The sequence below is a fragment of the Rattus norvegicus genome, chromosome 11 (genome assembly GCF_021556685.1).
Source record: "Rattus norvegicus strain SHRSP/BbbUtx chromosome 11, alternate assembly SHRSP_T2T, whole genome shotgun sequence".
NCBI lineage: Eukaryota > Metazoa > Chordata > Mammalia > Rodentia > Muridae > Rattus > Rattus norvegicus.
Window position 1 is genome coordinate 232,909 of NC_141544.1, and position 21,491 is coordinate 254,399.

The window sequence follows — 21,491 nt, forward strand, 5'->3', positions numbered from 1 at the left end:
TATCAGTTTTAGGATTGGTAAAGATATTTTCCCAATCTGTTGGTTGTCGTTTTGTCCTAACAATGGTGTCCTTTGCCTTACAGAAGCTTTGCAATTTTATGAGATCCCACTTGTCGATTCTTGATCTTAGAGCATAGGCCATTGGTGTTCTGTTCAGGAAATTTTCTCCAGTGTCCATGTGTTCGAGATTCCTCCCCACTTTTTCTTCTATTAGTTTGAGTGTGTCTGATTTGATGTAAACCTTGATCTACTTGAACTTAAGCTTTGTACAGGGTCATAAGCATGGATTGATCTGCATTCTTCTACATGGTGACCTCCAGTTGAACCAGCACCATTTGCTGAAAATGCTGGTTTTTTCCATTGGATGGTTTTGGCTCCTTTGTCAAAAATCAAGTGACCATAAGTGTGTGGGTTCATTTCTGTGTCTTCAATTCTATTCCACTGGTCTATCTGTCTGTCTCTGTACCAATACCATGCAGTTTTTATCACTATTGCTCTGTAATACAACTCATCCATTTTGAGCATTTGCTTAATATAGAACCAAAAGGGTAACCCAGTTCCAGGTGGAATTCAATGACCCTGACTGGCTTCTGCGGGAATTGCATGTATATGGTGCATAGCACTTACAGCAGGCAAAACACTTATATATAAAAGAAATAATAGCAATAATAATGATAATGATAGTAAACTGAACCAAACAACTATCCAACATAGGCACTAAATATATATTCAAGTCCAACAAAATAAAAACTAAGTATAAAAAAGGTTTTTAGAAACATGGAATTCATTATCTCTCCCATGTGGTTCCCATTGTGACTATATTTCAGGTAACCAGAGACAGATAGGTCTGGTTTTCCTGATTTCTATTTTTACTCCATTGGTGAATGTTTTCATTTCCTGAGAATCATTAGAGCAAAACTATTGAGTTTCTCACTAGTTTGTTCTATATGATCATCCCTAGAGTACTATATTTTAGGAGTACCTAAATATAGGACCACAAGGATGCATCATGGATACCTTTTCCATCATGAAATTGGTATCCACAGTAGGCCACACTAGCCACATTGAAAGTCCAATCCACATATTTACCTCTGGCTTGTTGTGAACAAATTATCAATCCCCAGGCCCCTGAATGTTTCAGTGATCTATCTCTGCATATGGTTTCTGGGATTACAGGATGGCTACACTACACATAAAAAAACAAGTTTCTTATAAGTTGAAAAACACATTTTATTCTTTAAAAAATATATTAACTTTTCTCAAAAAGTGCTTAAATGATACAATCATAATATAAAGTGCATGACCTTAACAGAACTGCAAATACACCACAAGAACAAAAATTAATAAAGAATGAATAACAAAACTTCCAACCAAAACAAACAAAGTTAATACCTGAAGAAAACAAAACTCAAACCAAAAACAAAACACAGTAATTAAGTTAAGCAGCATTCTCTTGTTGAAGATTAACACCACAGTCATACCCTGTGGCTGGCCTTGGGAACATAGCGGGAAGGCAGTCAGTCACCAATTGTAATACAGTTTTAAAGATGAATCTAGCTATGCATCTTTGGGTTCTTTACAGGTCAAGGGCTTCCAAGGCTAAAATGAAACATGTACAGAATTTGGTTTCTAGATTTTGAATTTCTCTTGACTGATTTTCAATAAGAATCTTGAAAATCCCTCAGAACAAGAAAGAATTAACCCTCTGAGACTCCTCCTGGATGCCCATCAGTATTTTGATGTGCTTCAACACTTCTTTGAAACCCTCTCATGTTCATGTTCAGTGTGAAGGGAATTCCAATGTCTGAATGGAAACTCACTTCCCTTTCCTACCTGGACTACAGCATTTACTCAGCTCAAATATTTTCACTTCCAAGGAGATAAACATTTTAAAAATTCGTCCTCTCGCTTGCCTAGCAAGTGCAAGGCCCTGGGTTCGGTCCCCAGCTCCGGAAAAAAAGAAAAAAGAAAAAAAATTCGTCCTCTCAAAGTGTACCACTAAATTAATAGCATAAAATTTCTACCATTCAAAGTCTTCCTCATGCATATTTCCTGAAGCCCTTAGCTTTCTTCATTTTAGTAACATGTTCTGCATCAGGAAGTCCTTATTTAGATACAATGTTTCTCCTTGGCTTTGAACCAGCTGCTCAGTCTTAGGTACTGGATTTACCCAAGCACAAGTTTCTCCCTTTTGAATTAAACTGTTGCCAGTACGGTTTCTTAGGTTTTTCAACTTGAAGAATTGTTGAAGCTCTTACTGTCCCTACAGAGTTATGTCTAGTAATGACCTGGTTCAATCCTCCAATCATGAGAACTGAGCAACTGCAGGTTGATAAAATCAAAATTGAATCACTAGACATCTCTGAAATGTTGTTTTCAAAGTGGGATTCAGTTGTTACTGTTTTTAAGTCATTCCTCTTAAACTTTAAAATGTAAGCATTACTCATGCACAGAATGCTTTCTCAAGAAAGGAAGAGGAATTCTAAATTTTTCATTGACTTTGGGTTTAACTTACTTGTGGAGTATACACCTCATATCTTGGATAAATCCAACATGCCACACACAGCACAGAGCAAGTCAATTATTTGTAGGATATGTGCGTGTGTGTGTGTGTGTGTGTGTGTGTGTGTGTGTGTGTGTGTGTCTAGGTCATTCACAGTAACTCATGCTACATGTTTGAGAAGCAAACCTGTTCAAAGATAGCATGACCTCCTTTGTTTTGAATGCCTCTTTAACATATCTGATCACTTCAAATTGCACCATTTTCTTATAACTCTGGGGTACAGACTAAATTCATAATATCCACCATTAATCTCTCCATAGGGATTCAGAGTGGAATGATAAATAATTTTTGGAGTCTTTAGATTCGAATTTTGTCCCAAAACTCATCAAGTATTTATTGTTCTGTAAATGATATCTAGCTGGTATTTTGGACATTTGAGTTTCATGCCCAGACTTCAACAGCTAAATGCACTCCCTCCATTCTTGGCAAGTTCAGGCTATGCTTCCCGAATGTCATGTTCGCTGTGACTACCTAGTTACACAGACATGTGATACGCATGTGAGTTCTAATATAGATTTCTTAATACTCAATGGTTCTGATCAGAATCTGTGAAGTTGGGAATCAACCTCTTTGTGCTAAATGTAGGTTGCAAACTGCCTCTGGATAATTTTTGAATAGCATCTTGTATATTTGCATGTGCTTTTTAGGTGGTTTTTCGTTATCTATTAACAGTTCACATACCATAGCATCAGATTATTGTAAGTTTCCACGTGAAGTGATTTCTTGTCCCTCCTGGGTTAGAATTGTGTGGGGATACTTAGATCGATCTGTGTAGCCCTAAGGAATTCTTCTTGATATATCATCATCTAGGGATGGTGCAATTATCTACAACCTTTGATACACAGCCTTTGATACACAGTCCTTGACCTGTGTAAAAGAAAAATATTTACAGCAGACTGATTCTGTAATGTTTTGTCTATTACATGATTCCCTTAGCTAAAATATGTCTATGCATGCTTATTCAGGCCCAAACAGATCCATGGGGAGACTAACCTGGCTAAAAATGTCAACTACTACTCAGATGTCCTCTACGTATACAGTCTGAGGAACAGTCACTTCAGTTCAGGTGTGGAACTGAAGAATACTCAGCCATTTTCCAAATGAAAAATAAAACCAAATTACTAAGACAAAGATTTAGGGAATGCTTTCATCTGTGTAGAACATAGAAATGTGTGATGTGAAGTAGTTTCAACCCTGTACTACAGAAGGAATAATATACTTTTGGTTATGGTCTCTCTGGACTAGTGTATGATATCAATACAGTCTTCTGTGACAGATTTTCAAGCACAAATGAACATTTGAGTTCTTCAGCAGAGTAACTGTTGCTCAAACAAATACCCTTCATGTTATTTGTAACCCTCACTGGGACCACTTACTACACGTGACAGAGTTCTGACTCATTTTTAAGTCTTTTTTTTGTATCTCATGCTAATTTTTTTCTTTTATCTTTTTTTCAGAGCTGGGGACCAAACCCAGGGCCTTGTGCTTGCTAGGCAAGCACTCTACCACTGAGCTAAATCTCCAACCCCTCATGCTAATTTTTGATGCTTTCTTTCTCCCCATGGAATAGTTAGTCGACAGGCCTGTATACCAGATATCAGCTGCATTATCAGACATTGGTTGTAATTTGCCTCCCTGCTGAATTCACAGCTACAAGGAAGTGTTTTTTATGAGAAGGCCTTGATTTTCTAGAATGTAGAATGTTGTCTGTGGCTTTCCTTGGCTCCCTCCGTTCTCTCAAGGTTCATATCAGTGAAGAAACAGCATTCAGAATGTGAAAGACTCTTGTTGGGACACAGGACAGACAAAATCAACCAAACTTTCCTTGCATGGGATTAGAACACAGTGGACAGGAGATACATTCAGCATAGTCAATGAAATGCTCCCCCTCTATACCCAATGGAAAACTGGATTGGCTTGTTAGCCATGCCAGCTTACCCTCCTTACCCAGTTCTCAGGCTGTGAAGAGGAAACTTTGTTCTCAGCAAGGGATAAGGTGGTGGACCAACATCTTACTCTTGCTCACTGTTTCCCAGTTCCTCCAAGGTAAGCAGCTTCCTCCAAAAGGAGCTCCATTTTCCATAGTCTACCTGGCTTCAGGTCTGAAGCTATGAGCCCAGTGAACAAGAGAATCTCCATAACCAAGACAATGTAAAACTTTTCTTTATTTAGTGCTGGGGAAAATGGGCAGCTGTGATGGTGTCTTCTTTATTGTAGGTTCTTTTTGAGACAGGGGAGGGGGAAGACCATTGCAGGAGGGTAAGTCTTGATCTATTTGGAGTTGTGGTATCATCATCATCATCATCATCATCATCATCATCATCATCACCACCACCACCACCACCATCATCAACAGTAGGTTAGTCTGGTAAGATGATTCAGCATTTAAGAGCACTAACTGCTTTTCCATAGTCCTGAGTTCAATTCCCAGCAAACACATCATGGCATACAACCATCTATAATGGCATCTAATGCCCTCTTCTGTTGTGTCTGACAGTTACAAAATATGCACATAAATCAAATCAAATAAATCTTTAAAATAAATAAATGAAAGTTTACTTATCTAAGTTTAAGTTACTGTGCTTCTGAAGCTGACCAGCTCTCTGTTCCTCTGAAGACAGAAAATGCATTCTCTGTCCAGGAAGAGAGCTCACACATTACTTGCCATATTCCAAGACTGTTATTCCAATCAAAGCTTCTGCTTATCTGAGAAATGAAATAGCTTCCCATCACACTCCTATCCTGTCTTCATGTTTAACTCTGAGAGGCACATAAGAAAATTAGTTTGTGCATGACGACATTACAATTACAGTTTCCTGTGATGTTAGAAAACTGAGGTTAACACAGAGGGGTCAGGACAGTCAACAAAGAAGTGGGCATAATGGCTATCTTTTGTCCAAATGCTGTTGGTGCAAAGGGTCAGTATTCCTGGGAGTTTACCCAACACACAGGTCATCTTCGGGAGCTCATTAGTCAGTTTCTCCAACTTCTTAATCTGCTGTACTTGCTCATTGACGGTGGAAGGTTGGCATGATGCCTTCACAGCAGACCCTGTAGATAAATACAAGGGAACATGCGTAGTAATGGCCCAGGCACAGGAGAGAACATGCTGAGTCCTACAGCGAAGCATAGGAAAGGGGAATTCTACAGATACTTTGAAACACTGAAAGAGCTCTCTTCAAGTTATACCTATTAGCTACTTTCCTGCTCCCAACCATGATTGCTAGACATATGTATGCCTCACTTCCTTCTGCAGTCCACTGGCCCTAAACAACAAAATCTGGCCAAGACATAAAGAATTGGAGGACATTTTCAGTTCATATCTGATGTGATGCAGGTAAGTCCTGGAATCCATAGTGCTTAGAACCACCAAGTCTTAAACATGTATGTTCAAGATAAAGAGTCAGAGACCTTGATACATGTCCAGGGGAGTAGCCCTCTCAGTTCTTGTCATAAAATTTCAATGACATGTCCAGGAATCCTCTGAAGATGAAGTTCAATACTGTACCCTGAGAGTCAAAGTTTTTATCCCTGTGGCTCTTATTGGTATTCTTCCTCATTCAGAATGAAATTAAGAAACTCATAGTAAACCAGCTGCATGCTTGTCAATTCCTGGCTCTCTGCCAAACATTCATCATATATTCTTGACTCTGGGTCTCTTCTTTAGGAATCCAGAGGCTTCAGATCATAAGTCCTACTCCTAGAAGTCCTGAGCCAAGACCACCTCCTCCTGGAAGTTCCTCAGCACAAGCCCAGGGCTCACTCTCTCTGCTTTCCACCAGATAATTTATGTTTTGCACTTTTATAAGAAGAAAGAAGTCCCAATATCTTCTTCCTCTCTCTCTCTCGTCTTTCCATGCTCTCTGTTTTATCTGGAAATAGCCTGATTATTCTGAAAAACAATTCTGTGGGTAAACCAATAATTACTAACTAAATGTCACAAGGGCATTTTCTGTTTCCATAACACTAGTGACATCACAGAGAATACCATGGAAATTCCAGCATATATTAGAGTATCCAGAGGAATGTCCCCTTCAACAGCACATAACTACCCATTAACTAGCTCTTCTCCAAATCAATAAGCCAAGTTGCCCTTTCCAGGGGCTTTGCCTGAGACACAAGGGAAGACTTTCAATCACTCTCCCTTTTAAACCAGAAATATCACTACTTCATTGATTTTTTTCCCACCTTCATGCATGGATAGTGAAGAGTCAATTTTCAAACACAGCCGAGAAATGGTCCTCCCCACCTTTGGTAGCACACTTAAAATGACAAGGAAGAAAGGAAGCTGAGAATTTAGGTCAGGATGATTGTCAGTGTACTGATGATTCCACACAGTTAATCCCTCTCAGGGGACATCTTCTATAGCTAAACGACCAGTTTCTTCAAATTCCTCATCTATTGCTCCTGCTAAGTAATATTGGAGGGTTGGGATGATGCCTTCCCAGTAGGCCAGGTACATAGATAAATACAATTAAGCAAAGATTTCGGGAATTTACGCAGACTACTACAGTTTGGATGGGGGAGTAAAAAATCCAGAAAACATATAAATTCTGATTAAAAACTTCCCTCAGAGCCTCAAAAATTACTTATTTTAGCCATGAGGCAGGTCGTGATGTGATCAGTTGTACACAGTTCTGGCTACAGGTGCATTGATTAACACAGGTGTAATTTGAGTCATCAAAAGCAAACACTCACAGAAAGCATGATGGGTCAATCTTGGAATGAGCAATTAAGAAGTCAAACTGAAGTATAGAGAGGTATCATGTGGAAGAAACAGACAGACAGACAGACAGACAGACAGACAGACAGACACACACACACACACACACACACACACACACACACCAAAACAAAGCAGCAGTCATAGGGAAAAAGATGTTATAGATCTTTGGTAAGGAGCTTCAACCAGGGATAAAAAGTCAAATTCATCTGTTGGGTGCCACATGTGACAAGGTCTATACTCTTTAAAGGGTGTCACTACTACATTTATGTACAACATCCATTAGGAACATACAGACAGGGAAGGGTAAAGTAAGGGAAGAGACTAGGTATTCTTTTTTTTTTTAAGATTTATTTATTTATTATATATATAAGTACACTGTAGCTGTCTTCAGATACACCAGAAGAGGGCATCGGATCTCTTTACAGATGGTTGTGAGCCACCATGTGGTTGCTGGGAATTGAACTCATGACCTCTGGAAGAGCAGTCGGGTGCTCTTAACCGCTGAGCCATCTCTCCAGCCCCGAGACTAGGTATTCTTAAACTATACAGGTTTATTGAAGCCCCATTTTACCTTTCTCCTGATGCTGGAAGACCCTGCAAAGAGAAGCTAGCCCATGGTCAGCCTGGCAGGCATTTCTTGGATCTCTGAAAATTTTTCTTCTATACATGCTCCTTGGACCCTAGGCTTGTTGGGAGTTATTGAATTTTCTACATCTTCTCAGTTCTCAAAGTTCTAGTCTAGTAGAGTTGGACATCAACTCTATTTCTAATTGTGGTTCTCCATTGGACAGCAAGTTCAGATCACACTGGGGTTTATGAGAGAATCAAGTGCATACGCTGGTATGAAATGTGCTTTCATTTGTAAAGACTGTTGTAGAAAAGAGGAAAATATATGACAGAGAGGCATAGAGACACACACAGAGAGAAAGACACATACACAGAGAGAGAATGAAAGAATATGCCTTGTGTACATGAAGCCAGAAAAGAATTTGTGAATCTAGATGACAAGGTATGACGGACTGCCTGTAAATCCCAGTAACTAAGAAAGAAGCCTGGGGTCAGTTGTGCTATTAAGACTTCATACAGGGGTTGGGGATTTAGCTCAGTGGTAGAGTGCTTGCCTAGGAAGCGCAAGGCCCTGGGTTCGATCCCCAACTCTGAAAAAAAGGAAAAAGGAAAAAAAAGACTTCATACAGATTGGCCTATACCAATGTGAGACACTAGACTTCCATGAGCAAATCCTTAGCCTGGAAAATGTAGTTATGGTGGCCCAGAAAAATAAACACAGATTTGTCCCCTCTGTCTGCCTCTCATTACTCTGATCTCCCATGTCACAGGAGGCTGAATGGTCTTCCACATACCCTGAGATGCAGCTCACAAGGGACAGTATCTGTCTTCAACAGTGCTTCATCTGAGCCTACCCTTGGTTTGTGGATGGTACTCAGGAAGTGAACTGACAGGTTACACTTTGCCTAGCTAGGTGTCAAAGTTCAAACATGAGACTCCCACACTCTGATTGTCAACACTTCCATGTTTCTACTGGGAGGGCAGTGTCACAATGGCCTGCTACTGCCTTCTCATTCCTTTCACATGTGTCATGTGACCAAGTTGACAGCCTCCTTCAGCTTATTCACAGATCCACAGGATACAACTTGGCGTCAGAGCCCACATATCTGGCCACAGAAGCCTAGAGAACAATGTCAGTGATCACAGTGATAATGAAGACATGGCAGGGCATTTCCTCCAAGTTTTACTTTCAAGTGTATTCTTTTATTGAAGATTATGCTACTCTTTCTAGAAGGTCACATTGTGGGAGAACATTCTACCCCATCCACAGTTTATAGATTTCTTACATAGACTCCTTTCAGTGACAAGGTTTCTGTAAACTTGCATACAAACTAACCATTTAAGCACACATACACAAACACACACACATACACATACACACACACACACACACACACACACATGCATGGTGTACGGATAATAGAGATGCATTATAGAAGAAAAGTTAGGTCAGTTAATCTAGAATATAGGATGTGAAGGGTTGCACTAAAATGTATTACCCTGTGAAGGAGGATGGGAAACAATTGTGAGTGGTGCTTTCCCCACAACTTGGCCACATGAACAATGAAGTATGAGAGAATAGATCTGCATGATCAAAGCCAAAGACCAGGAACATACACAGTCATTTGAATGTAAATACAGCTCATCTCACTGATCTCTAATGGAAGTGTTGAGGTGTTTCACACACCTCTTCCTGCATAGTATTTCATTGCAGTACAATGCTAGCACACTGAAGGATATTCAAGTACATACCTGACAGGTGATCATTTGACCTAGCTTCATAGAGAGATGAAGCAAGAATGTCAGCATTCCCAGAGATCTGTTGAGTAGAGGGTGCTGATTTCCTCTGGATCCCTTAGCAATGCTTCAGAAATCCAAGGAGACAGCGTCCTCAAGCCTATTCACAGCTGCACATGGTGTAATTTGGCTTCAGAACACCATAGCCTGTAGTTACAGAAGCCAGGATGAAAACTACAAACTCCATCAGCATACAGTTGATGTTCAGATGCCCAGAATCATGGGTAGGTCTCTCTAGACCCACGACTGTAGATACACATGCCTTGTAGGAGTAGAACATGATTGTTTAGTTTCCCCAATTACTGTTCAGGACAAGTAGGGAAGTCAGGAAGAGCCAGTCCCTGCTCTAGTTCACTAACTGACAGTTCTTCACTGTAGTAGAAAAATGCCTGCCAAAGGACACTGTCATTAGGACAAAACAGCAAGAAACAAATTTGGAAAGGGTCTATACCAATCCTACATCTAATACAGAGCTATTACCAATACATACAAAGAACTCAAGAAGTTAGACTTCAGAGAGACAAATAACCCTATTAGAATTATGGTACAGAACTAAACAAAGATTTCTCAACTGAGAAAAATCACGTATTTGAGAAGCACCTAAAGAAATGTTCAACATTCTTAGTCATCAAGGAAATGTAAATGAAAACAACCCTGAGATTCCACCTCACACAAGTCAGAATGGCTGAAATAAAGAGACAGGAGACAGCAGAGCTGATAAGGATGTAGAGAAAGAGGGACACTCCTTTTTGGTGGGATTACAAACTGGTACAACCACTCTGGAAATCAGTCTGCAGGTTCCTCAGAAAATTGGACATTGCACTAACTGAGGACTCAGCCATACCCCTCCTGAGCATATACAGAAAAGATGCTCCAACATACAACAAAGACACATGCTCAACTATGTTCATAGCACCTTATTTATAATACCCATAAGCTGGAAAGAACCCAGATGACAATTATGGGGAATGGATACAGAAAATGTGGTATATCTACACAATTGGGTACTACTCAGCTATCAAAAAAATGATTTCAAGTAATTCATAGAAAAATGGATTGAACTAGAAAATATCATCCTGAGTGAGGCAACCCAATCACAGAAAAACTCACATAGAATGCAGTCACCAAAAGTGAATATTGGCCCAAAAGCTCAAATTATCCAAGATGCATATATGGATGTATGTATATCAGCCACCAAAACTAGATAAGATTGGTGAAGCTAAGAAGAGCATGTTGACAGGAATCAGATATATATCTATCCTGAGACACACGGGTAGAGCATGTCAAATACAGAGGTAAATGCTAGCAGCAAACCACTGAACTGAAAACAGACCTCTTGGTGGAATTTGAGAAAGGATTACAAGAGCTGAAGGAGCTTTCAACCCCATAAGAACAACATTGCCAATGAACCAGAGCTTCCTGGTACTAATCCAATATTCAAAGACTATACATGGACAGACCTATGGCTCCAACTGCATATGTGGCAGAGGATGGCATTGTTGGGCACCGATGGAAGTTGAAGCCCTTGGTCCTCCCTAGGTTTGACTTCCAGTTCAAGGGAATTTGAAGGCACAGTAAGGGGGGTTAGAGAAGAAGGGATACTGAATAGGTAGGGATCTTTTTTTTTTAAATATTTATTTAATGTATATCAGTACACTATAGCTGTCTTCAGACACACCAGAAGAGGGCATCAGATCTCATTACAGATGGTTGTGAGCCACCATGTGGTTGCTAGGAATTGAACTCAGTACCTCAAGAAGAGGAGTCGGTGCTCTTAACCGCTGAGCCATCTCTCCAGCCCATAGGTAGGGATCTTATGGGCAGGAAACTGGGAAAGGAAATCACATTTTAAATGTAAATATAGAAACATCCAGTTTTAAAAAGCACTAAAATTTGCTAAAAAAAAAAAAAAAGAAAGATATAAAAGAAAAGAAAACTGGCAACTAATCACACCTATTGACTCGGAAATCTAAAGTGGTGTTCAGAGTCATACTAGTGGAAAGACAGAGATGATGAAGTCTCAAATAGAAGCACTTCTCTCTCCCAGATATCAGAGTCAGACACAAACTGCACTATAGGGATCCAAAGCATGGATGAGTTTACTCTGAGCTGAGGACACAATATTGTCCATCCTATCTTCCTTAGAACCTTTTTCTTTTGGACAAAAGGAATAAAGGCCATGAGCTCTCAGGAAAACAACTGTGCCCTTCCCAAAACTTGGCTTTTGGAATAAAGAAATGAATGATATAAACTCTCTGACTTCCAGGAACCATAAGAACAAGGAAGTCCAGATGCTTCTGAGAGGCTCTCAGCTCCTGATTCCCATATGTGGAAGGCTCAGATCAAGGCTATCTCTTAAGTGATCCCACTCAACCCCTAGGAAGGACTCACTGAGCTTTCCCATGGACCACATATTTCTCCCTTTTTTTAATACCAAGGCAGAAAGCCAGCTTCCTTCTCCCCATCTCTGATCTCTTCATCCTCTTTGTTCTCACTCCCCCAATGGCTGTTTACCCTGAATTACAGGCCAATTAGTAAACCCTAGAGGTACTGAAGGAACATCTGAGAGGCAGTTGCAGTCATGACAACATTTGTGACATCTCTCCAGGTTATAAGAGATTTATCAGGGAGGGCCTAATGATGATGTCACTGAGATCTGCCATGACCCACCTACTAAACAGCTTTCCATACATTGACCAGATTCAAGGGTGCCGTTTCCGTCTCCTGTGACACAGTGAAAATTTTATGTACTCCATCTCTCTAAAGCTACAGACTTCTCTTTGCTTCATCCGTGGTTACATGCTCTGAATGGAGAAAGTTAGTCAGGGGCTTGGCATGGGTAGAAAAGATTTAGGAACATGGAATGTAGGAGATTTTTCTAGATAATAATTTTATTCCCGGTTCTTTCCTGTGATATACCGTTCAATTTTCAAGGTTTTCTCTGTTTCCCAAAGGCCAGGATTTTCCCTACAAACCTTAATTGAGTGAATATTGTATTGCATTTTCTAATTGTACATTCCTTAATAGGGGACTTTATAAATATTCCTGAATGTGTACTCAAAATTTCTGTTTTCCAATTCCATTTTGTGCAATGATTTTGGCAGCAAAGGGGATCCAGCTATTGAGTGAGTTTAACAGTGTAAGTATTGTGTACCTACTTCAAATGATTAACTCCTAAATCCTTATTTTATCTAAAAATTACCAAACATCAGAAAAGAAAATGACAACGTGGAGTATAGAATTCAATTCTCTATATACTTTAGATATCAGGTCTGCAATATCTACCTTCCTGTGCTCGCAGGGCCAGATTCGAGTGTTTTGGATGTTTCACCATGATTCTTTCTTCAGGCCAAATATAAGATACAGGAGGATGGGCAGGGAAAGGAATGGCTTGAGGTCCAGTGAAACCTCAACTTCAGTAGGTTCGTAAGAACAGGAGGGAGTCTATTTGGCATTGTCTATTGTGGATTCTACATTCTTGACCTAGTTGCCCAGAATTCATGTTTTAAATTCCACCTTACTTCATAACTGTAGAAGCCATCAAAATTATATATGTACATCAGCCACCAAAACTAGATAAGAGTGATGAAGGTAAGAGGTGCATTTTGCCAGGAACCGGATTTAGGTCTTTCCTGAGAGACAAAGCTACAGCATGTCAAATACAGAAGTGAATGCTAGTGGCAAACCAGTGAACTGAAAAAATTCCTCTAGTTGGTAGATTTTGACAAAGGATTCAAGAGTTGAAGGGGCTTACAACCCCATAAGAAAAACAATGCAAATGAACCAATGTTTTCTGGTACTAGACCACTAATCAAAGAATGTACGTGGACATACCTATGGCTCCAAATTCGTATGTGACAGAGGATGGCCTTGTTGGGCAAAATGGAAGTAGAAGCCCTTGGTCCTCCCTAGGGTTGTCTCCAAGTTCAAGGAAAGGTCAAGGGGCAGAACAGGGGGTTAGAGAAGAAGGGGAAGGGAACGGGTAGGGAACTTATGGGCAGGAAACTGGGAAAGGAAATAATATTTTATGTAAATATAGAAACATCCAGTTAAAAAAAACAATAAATTTTGCTAAAAAATAAAAAATGAAATATATAAGGGGTTGGGGATTTAGCTCAGTGGTAGAGCGCTTGCCTAGGGAGTGCAAGGCCCTGGGTTCGGTCCCCAGCTCCGGAAAAAAAAATGAAATATATAAAAGAAAAGAAAACTGACAACTAGTCACACCTATTGACTCGGATATCTAAAGTGGTAGTCAGAGTAATACTAGTGGAAAGTCTGAGATGATGAAGCCTCAACCAGAAGCACTTCTCTCTCCCAGATACCAGTGTCAGACACAAACTGCACCATAGGTATCCAAAGCATGGAGGAGTTTACTCTGAGCTGAGGACACAATACTTGTCCATCTCTTCTTCCTCAGGACATTTATTTTTTGACAAAAAGAATAAAGGCCATGAGATCTCAGGAAAACAAGTGTGCCCTTCCCAACACTTGGCATTTGAAATAAAGAAATGAATAATATAAACTCTCTGACTTCCAGGAACCATAAGAACAGGGAAGTCCAGAGGTTTCTGAGAGGCTCCCAGCTCCTGATTCCCATATGTGGAAGGCTCAGATCAAGGCTATCTCTTCAGAAAACTCATTAAAACCCTACCAAGGACTCAGAGCTTTCCCATGGACCACGTATTTCTTCATTGTTTATACCAAGACAGGAGGCCAGCTTCCTTCTCCCCATCTCTGATCTCTTCATCCTCTTGTTCTCACTCCCAAATGGCTGTTTACTCTGAATTACAGGCCAAGTAGTAAACCCTAGAGGTACTGAAGGAATATCTGAGAAGGAGTTGCAGTCACGAGAACAGTTGTGACATCACAGAAGAAGCTATGGCTTTGCAGGTTACAAGAGATTTATCAGGGAGTGCCTAATGATGATGTCACTGAGACGTGCCATGGCCTACCTATAAACAGCTTTCCTTACATTATCCAGATTCGAGGGTGCCCGTTCCAGGAGTGTCTCCTGTGACACAGTGGAAACCTTTACTTACTCCATCTCTCTAAAGCTAGAGACTTCTCTTTGCTTCATCAGTGGTTACATGCTCTGAATGGAGAAAGTTAGTCAGGGGCTTGGCATGGGTAGAAAAGATTTAAGAACATGGAGTGGAGGAGCATCTTCTGGATAATATTTTTATTCCCAGGTTCTTTCCTGTGACATACAGTTCAATTTCCTAGGTTTTCTCTGTTTCCCAAAGGCCAATATTTTTCCTAGAGACCTTTAATTGACTGAATATTGTATTTCACTTTCTTATTGTTCATTGCTTGATAGGGGACCTTATATATATATTCCTGAATCTGTACTCAAAAATTCCGTTTTCCAATTCTAGTTTTTGCAATGATTTTGGCCACAAAGGGGGCCAAGCTATAGAGTGAATGTTACAGTGTAAATATTGTGTACCTACTTCAAATGATAAACTCCCAAATTTTTATTTTATGCAAAAAAATCCCTGACATTAGTAAATCAAAGGAAAGCATGGACTATAGAATGCGGTTCTGTAGTCCCATTAGATATCAGTTCTGTAATATCTACCTCCTTGTGTTCCCAGGTCCAGACTTCAGGCTTTTGGATGTTTTAACATGATTCTTACTTCAGGCCAAACATAAGGTACAGGAGGATGGGCAGGGAGAGGAATGTCTTGAGGTCCAGTGAAACCTCAACTTCAATAGGTTCATAAGAACAGGAGGGAGTCTCTTGGGCATTGTCTATTGTGGATTCTCCGTTCTTGACCTAGCTGTTCAGAATCCACGTTAAAATTCCACCTAACCTCATAGCTGTAGAAGCCACCAAAAGCATATATACATAGATAGATAGATCAGCCACCAAAACTAGGATAAGATTAATGAAGCTAAGAAGTGCATGGTTCCAGGAACTGGATATAGATCTTTCCTGAGAGGCACAGCTAGAGCATGTCAAATACACAAGTGAATGTTAGTGGCAAAACAGAAAATTGTAAATGGACATGTTGTTGGTAGATTTTGACAAAGGATTACAAGAGTTGAAGGTGCTTTCAACCCCATAAGAACAACATTGCCAATGAACCAGAGCTTTCTGGTACTAAACCAATATCCAAAGACTGTACATGGACAGACATATGGCTCCAACTGCATATGTAACAGAGGATGGCATTGTTGGGCACCAAAGGAAGGAGAGGCCCTTTGTCCTCCCTAGGTTTGACCCCCAGTTCAAGGGAATGTCAAGGGGGAGTAAGGGAGGTTTAAATAGAAAGGAAGGGGAACGTTTAGGTCTCTTATGGACAGGAAACTGGGAAAGGAAATAACATTTGAAATGTAAATATAGAAATATCGAAAAAAGTATTAAATTAGCTTAAAAATTAAAAAATAAATGAAAGAAATAAAAGTAACTAAAACTGCAAGGTAATCAGACCTATTGACTCAGATATCTAGAGGGTCACTGTCACTTTCATTCCCTGAAATTAGTATTTCCGACTAATACTAGTGGAAAGACTGAGATGATGAAGTCTCAACTACAAGCACTTCTCTCTCCCAGATATCAGAGTTAGAAACAAAATGCATTATAGGAATCCAAACCATGGAGGAGTTTACTCTGAGCTGAGGACACAATACTTGTCTTTCCCTTTTTCGTTAGGACCCTTTTCTTCTGGGCAAAAAGAGTAAAAGCCATGAGCTCTCAGGAAAACAACTGTGCCCTTCCCAATACCTGGCTTTTGGAATAAAGAAATTAATGATATAAACTCTCTGATTTCTACCAACAAAAACAAGCAGGGAAGTACAGATGTTTCTGAGAGGCTCCCAACTCCTGTTTCCCATAAATGAAAGGCTCAGATCAAGGCTATCTCTTCAGCACACCCACTCAACCCCTACACAGGACTCACTATGCTTTCCCATGGACCACGTATTTCTTCTTTTCTTATACCAAGACAGAAGGCCAGCTTCTTTATCCCCAACTCTGTTCTTTTCATTCTCTTTGTTCTCCCTTCCAAATGGCTGTTTACTCTGAATTAGAGGCCAATTAGTAAACCCTAGAGGTACTGAAGGAATATCTGAGAGGCAGATCCAGTCAGGACACTTGTGATCACAGAAGAAGCTAGGGCTCTCCAGGATACAAGAGATTTTTCAGGGAGGGGCTAATGATGATGTCACTGAGAACTGCCATGGCCTACCTGCTGAACAGCTTTCCTTACATTGACCAGATTCGAGGGTGCCCTTTCCAGGAGTGTCTCCTGTGACACAGTGGAAACATTTATTTACTACATCTCTCTACAGCTAGAAACTTCTCTTTGCTTCCTTAGTGGTTACATGTTCTGAATGGAGAAAGTTAGTTAGGGGCTTGTCTTGGGTAGAAAAGATCTAGGAACATGGGATGTAGGAAATTCTTCTGGATAATAATTCTATTCCCAGGTCCATTCCTGTAACAAACAGCTCAATTTCCTAGGTTCTCTCTGTTTCCCAAAGGCCATTTATTCCCTACAGACATTTAATTGAGTGAATATTGTATTTCATTTTCCAATTGTTCATTCCTTGATAGGGGACTTTATAGGTATTTCTGAATGTGTACTCAAAAATTCCGTTTTTCAATTCTAGTTTTTTTGCAATGATTTTGGCAACAAAGGTGGCCAAGCAACAGAGTGAATTTAACAGTGTAGATATTGTGTACCTACTTAAAATTATTAACTCCCAATTTTTTATTTTATGCAAAAAATACCTGACATCAGTAAATCATAGACAGCATGGACTACAGAATGTGGTTCTGTAGTCCCATTAGATATCAGTTCTGTAATATCTACCTTCCTGTGTTCCAAGGGTGAGACTTCAGGCTTTTGGATGTTTTACCATGATTCTTACTTACTTTGGGGTGTGTTCCATGCTGATGTCCATGAGGCCCAATAATTTACATTTGGTGATTTGCAGTCGACCCTTTGTTACTAGGAGAGGTCACAGCTACTCTGACACCTAAGGCACATAAAGATCCAAAGAATAAAGAGGATTCACGGCCCATCCGTAAACATACTGCATACCTGCAAGTTCATTTCTCTTCTCAAAGTAGGCGTAGATTCCAGCATAGTAAACCTGACGTGTGTCCGTGTGAGCCAACGGTGCTGCCTATTTTACAACATATAAGATAAACTCAAGTTCCGTGACTTTGATCAAGAGGTCGACAACTATTTATTCAAAGATTTGTATTGTCAGTTTCTCTATTTTGTTTTTTGTTGTTTCTTTGTTTTACTCAACCCTAATTTTGGGGCGATTTGGGCTGGAAAATGTCTTTAAGCACCAGGCCTGAGTTACTTCCTATAAAGACTATAAACTTTATTTTGCTTCTGGGTCATCAGGGTGGAGGTAGGAGCATCGAATCACACATCACTATTAATGTCACTCTCATGGGACAGAATAGAGGGATCGGTCCCTAAGAGCATTGGCTTCTCAGGCACAGGGCCTGATTTTCAGGCCCTGAGAGATGGCTCAACATTGTCTGTATCTTTAGTCACAGGGGATCAGACTGTCTCTTGGCCTAGTCTGACACTAACCCTCTGTGAATGAACTCTCCACATTGCTTATTTTTATTATTAACACAGTCCTGTTAAATTGAGTAGAGATAACAAAAGCTTGTGTTGAAGCCAGTCAGACCCCAGGTGTTACAGTAAATATTAAAAATGTCTGAACCTTTTATCCTGTGCTAGTGCCACACACGTAGTACACAAATCTACCTAGGGCCATTCAAGACCACCCAGGTCTGGGTCATCCTTCTGCAACTTGATTCTGCCCTTCCTTTCTCTTCTCTCCCGCCTTACAAGAGCTTTGTCCCCAGGGGACAGAGAGAGAAAATTGAATGTAAACCTAAAAATATAGTACTGGGGTTGGGAATTTAGCTCAGTGGCTCAGTGGTAGAGCGCTTGCCTAGGAAGCGCAAGGCCCTGGGTTCAGTCCCCAGCTCCGAAAAAAAAAGAGAAAGAAACAAAAACAAAAACAAAAAACCATAGTACTGCCAGTACCAGTCAATGCCTTGTAAGGCATAGGACAACTAGTCGACCTCGTTTTCCAATGCGGAGGGGTGGAGAGTCCGGAGGGCGAACTGGTTGATATATATTATATATTATATATCTTATATTATATATTATATGTTATATGTTATATGTTATGTATTATATATCTTATATTACATATTATATATCTTATATCATATATCATATATTATATAGTATATATTATATATCATATATTACATATCTTATATTACATATCATATGTCATATATCATGTATCATATATCGTATATCGTATATCATATATTATATATCGTATATCGTATATCATATATTATATATCGTATATTATATATTATATATATGCTCTTAATAATTTTTTTTTAAAAAGCCAGAAAGCAATACCAAGTCAACTGCGTAAAGTACGCTTCGCCATATATTATGTACATCTGGTCGACCTCCGTCAAGTGGAGAGGGATTACCAAAAGCAAAGTGACGTCGGGACTACTGGTCGACCTCCGAGAATCTCAGAAGAAAGATATATGTGGATACTGATATAGATTTAAAAAAAAATAGAAAAAGAAAAGAAAACACTCCAAAGCCAGTATCTGGTCGACCGCGAAAGGGCACTCGTCGCCAGATACTTCGGACATCTGGTCGACCTCCTCCAAGAGAAAAAAGAGAAAAAAGACAGTGCCCGTCGCGAGTACTGGTCGACATCCGAGAATCTCAGAGGAAAGAGTATAGGTATGTGCGTGTGTATGTATATATGTATGTGTGTATGTGTGTATGTATATAATATATGTATGTATGTATGTATATATATTTTTTTAAAAGAGTCCACATAGCGTGGAAAAATGGGACACAACAGGCAGCGGAGGTTCGGGAACTCCTTCCAAAAAAAAAAAAAACCGTCGACCGCAGAGGAGCACACCAGGCAGCACTAGCACCAACCCGGAAAACCCTTCCAGTCGCACCAACAACTCCAACCGATAAGGGACGACAACCACCACGGGGAAATCGGGAACAGCTGACACGGGGGACGGTTGTCATAAGCTTCCCCACAGAGCACAGGCAAGAAAGCACGGGAAAGTAGGAAGTGAGTACGCATGGGGAGTGGGTTAAGCTTCAAGCATCGAAGAGGCCCATGCTCAGAAAAAAACAGCTAGGGCTGGACAAGCAAACAGCCTTGGAAGCTTCTTCCAACGTCCTTTAATGACAAAAAGAGTCAAAAGGACAGCGTATCAGCACATATCTCCAGGTACAATAAGGACAGATAGCAAAGATGAAAAGTGTAAAAGACACAGGGATAAACATGACAGGCCACACGGAACGTCTGGAAGTCATGTTCGGTGACGTGTCCCCAAGAGGTCCCCATGAAGAAAGAGAACCGAACCTCAAAGGAACAACTGGTCGACCTTAGAACCCTGAGTGCTCACAGACCGAGGAGGCCATGGTAGATAGCCTGGAACACAGCTACCCTCGGCCTCAGAAGTCCATGCTCCCGCTGGCAGGGACCGGGGAGGATCCTGGAAAAAAGTCTCACAGGCGCCCCATAGCAGGGCCACCTCGGCTCGGAGGGCGGGGACACAGCACCCTCTCGGCCTCAGAGGTCCAGGCTCCCGCTATCAGGGACCGAAGGGACTCCTGGAAAAGAAAAGAAAAAACTCCGTGGCGCCCCCTAGCCGGGCCACCTCGGCTCGGAAGACGGGGACACAGCACCCTCTCGGCCTCAAAAGTGTCTATGGTCCCGCTGGCTGGGACGGGAGAGGAGGGAAGAAATAAAAAAAAAATTTTTTTGAAAAAAAAAAAAAAATCCGGGACGGGGCCCAAGCCTTCTGGTCGACCTCATCCAGCTGCCACCAACCCCTCCCTGTGTCCCAATATGTCGTACAGCCACCCTCCTCCCCTGAAGTTCTCCAGGTACAACCTCCTAGCTAGAGATGGTCCCCAGACAGGACACCGTCTCCGTCGCGCACCCGCCTGCTTGCCTGTCACCCTCTCACCCTGGCCGGCTCACCACAGGCACTTCCCCGTCCTTTGTCACCAACCGGGGGGACAGGAGCGTTGCGGAAACTTGTCGCCACTAGGTGTCGCCCGACAGCGATCTCGATCAAGCAAACCAATACAGACTGTCACGCGCCGCCGCCGCCACACACACTCATTCCGTCTCTCCGGAGTGACCTCCCTAGCTCAGGGGGACAGTCACCCACGCACAACGGGGCAGGTACCCACCACTTCTCCCGAATGGCACAAACGGTCCCGGTTGTCCCGCCGGAACACAGTGAACGCGGGATGGACTCGGGGCCAACCCCCTCAGGCACCCAGAAAAGGAAAGTAGGACGGAGCGGTGAAAACAGGCCACCTCTAAGTGAAAGGACATGCACTCTCGAATCGGTTAACAATTAGCAAGGAACAGGCACAGTTAGGAAAAGGGAGCGTCCAAACTCCGGCGTGAGGGGAGGGTGGCGGCGACCTCAGTTCCACACCATTTTTAAATGGCTCACTCATTTTTAAAACCCTCCACCGATCCCGATGGGGGGGAGGGGGGGTTGTTGTTGTTCTCTGTTCCTCGCTGCCACCGCCAGCCGGCACTCACCAAACCACACACCTGCCACCCTCTTTGGAAGACTAAACACAGAGAGTAAATTAAAAGAATGGTGGAATGATGGTGGAATGGTTAAAATTCCCGTGATTTGTTTTCACTCTGATCAAAACATACTTATTTTGTGCATTTGCATTCCCTTGTTCACACGTGCCTCTGTGTGTGTGGTGGGGGGAGGGAGGGAGGGAGGGAGGGAGGGAGGGAGAGAGAGAGAGAGAGAGA

At 41.2% G+C, this 21,491-nt stretch overlaps 1 long non-coding RNA gene across 1 annotated transcript; it reads right to left on the reverse strand.

The window, feature by feature from the left end:
* Positions 1–4,708: 4,708 nt before the first annotated feature.
* Positions 4,709–21,055, reverse strand: LOC148002389 (uncharacterized). Its single transcript, XR_015633705.1, has 3 exons — positions 20,900–21,055; positions 17,530–17,633; positions 4,709–5,614 (listed from the first exon to the last, which is right to left on the reverse strand). It is a non-coding gene; the product is annotated as an uncharacterized LOC148002389 (long non-coding RNA).
* Between the last annotated feature and the right edge of the window lie 436 nt (positions 21,056–21,491).